The sequence below is a fragment of the Galleria mellonella genome, unplaced genomic scaffold (genome assembly GCF_026898425.1).
Source record: "Galleria mellonella isolate WM207_F2 unplaced genomic scaffold, CSIRO_AGI_GalMel_v1 utg35, whole genome shotgun sequence".
NCBI lineage: Eukaryota > Metazoa > Arthropoda > Insecta > Lepidoptera > Pyralidae > Galleria > Galleria mellonella.
This window is the reverse complement of record NW_026442082.1, coordinates 6,295,287-6,297,702: the sequence shown is the minus strand read 5'-3', so window position 1 is coordinate 6,297,702 and position 2,416 is coordinate 6,295,287.

Below are 2,416 nucleotides of genomic sequence, written 5' to 3'. Positions count from 1 at the left end.
TGCTATGTATAGTCAACGCGCGCAGTCGTTTATGATACCTGACTATATACAGCTGGCTGATCCACAATATTATGAATCTCAAAATATTGATATTTTAATAGGCGCAGACTTATTTTGGGACTTATTATGCGAGGGTAAAATGAGATTACCCAATGGACCCTTTTTACAAAATACAAGGTTAGGTTGGATTATTTCAGGGCCTATTGAGTTTAACACGCACAATATCAATACGTCTGTCCAATGTAACTTCACTCAATCTATTGACACTCAGTTACGACGGTTTTGGGAGTTAGAAGAGGTGCCTAAAACTAGTGACATACAGACTGACGAAGAACGCTCTTGTGAGGAAGCTTTCATTCGTACTACCACGCGCAATAGTGACGGAAGGTTTTGCGTCAGCTTGCCACTGAAACAGTCGCCATCTGTTTTGGGTGAATCTTTGTCACAAGCTGAACGTCGTTTTTTGGCACTAGAGAGGCAATTAGAACGTAATTCTAACTATAAAAAAATATATTTTAAATTTATACACGAATACATCGAATTAGATCATATGACGCGAGTAACTTTATATGGAACCCCACACTTCTTTTTACCTCATCACGGCGTGTATCGTGAGCACAGCAGCACAACAAAACTTCGCGTGGTGTTCGATGCGAGTGCCGCCACCAGTAGTGGAGTGTCTTTAAATGACATTCAACAAATCGGACCTCCAGTGCAGGGTGATTTAGTTGACATTTTGCTTCGTTTCAGACAACATAGGTACACTGCTTGTGCAGACGTCGAAAAGATGTACAGGCAGTGTCTCCTAAACGAATTACAACGCGATCTCCAGTTGATTGTGTGGCGTGACAATCCATCTGAACCGTTAGGTATTTATCAATTAAACACGGTAACGTATGGGACAGCCTCCGCACCGTTTCTTATTGTTAGGTGTCTAAAGCAGCTGGCACTCGAATGCAAGGTCTCAGAAGAAGGACTCTTCTATTTAGTACAAAAAACTTTTGTACAAAATAGAACGGCAGAAATATATGAGTTGGGGAAGGAACTTCCATGGCGTCATGTCAGAGAGAAGGAAAACCCAGCTGATCTGATCTCGCGCGGTATTCAGATGGAGGATCTCTCATCTTCTACTTTATGGTGGGAAGGCCCATCTTTTCTTCGTTACACTAACTTCAGTTGCAATAATGTATCATTAAATTCACTTGACTCTCAGCAACTATTGCCTGAGTTGAAATCCAGTGTGACGCATTCCTACGCTACTGATCAAGACTGCGAACGTACATTCTTTCCATTTGTTGGATTTTCTCAATATAGTCGCATGAGAAGAACTGTCGCATATATGCAACGTTTTATTCATAATACGCGCAATAAAAATACTCAACGGTCAGGTACTCTCACTGTCAATTAATTGAGGGAATCTGATATAACTTTGGCTCGACTGTCTCAACTAGAATCGTTTTCAGATGAGTATAGGTTACTCACAAATAATAGTACTCTAGTTAATAAGCATAATTTGTGTAAATTAAATTTATTTATTGATAAAAATAAACTAATTCGTGTTGGTGGTCGGATTGTAAATTCTCCCGACTTTAATTTTGATAAAAAACATCCGATTTTAATTTCATCTAAACATATTTTCTCCCTACTACTATTCAGACACGAACACAAGCAGTTGTTGCAGGTTGAAGGTTGTTTATGATTGCATTATTTGTAAACGCTTGAGAGGTATGACTCCTACTCCCCTTATGGGAGATTCACCAAAAGAACGCTTAACTTCGGGCTTTCCTTTTATGCGTTCTGGGGTGGACTACGCCGGACCAATGCTCATACTTAATCGTAAGGGTAAAGGTGCTAGGACGACAAAATGCTATGTGTGCTTATTTATTTGTTTTGTAACGCGCGCTGTACATTTAGAACTCGTCAGTGACTTGTCAACAGATGCATATTTATTAGCGTTAAAGAGATTTATATCTAGGCGTGGCAACCCATGTAAGATTGTTTCTGATAATGGTAGAAATTTTGTTGGATTGATGAATGACTTTAAACATTTTTTAGCTAATTGTTCGTCACAGATTATAGAATATGCCACAGCTCAGAATATTCAATTCACATTCATACCGCCTTATGCGCCTCATTTTGGTGGATTATGGAAGCTGGAATTCGGTCCTGTAAGAATTTCCTACGTCGTATAGTAGGAAACGCGCACTTAACCTACGAGGAGTTCAGCACAGTGTTGACACAATTTGAAGCGGTCCTGAACTCCCGTCCTTTAAGCCCTATGTCCTCAGATCCACAAGATTTGTCACCTCTTAGTCCAGGCCATTTTCTAGTGGGACGTCCACTTACTGCGCCTGCTGGTGATGACTTCACTGAGACGCCTGTTTATCGACTGACACGTTATCAACGAGTTGAGCAG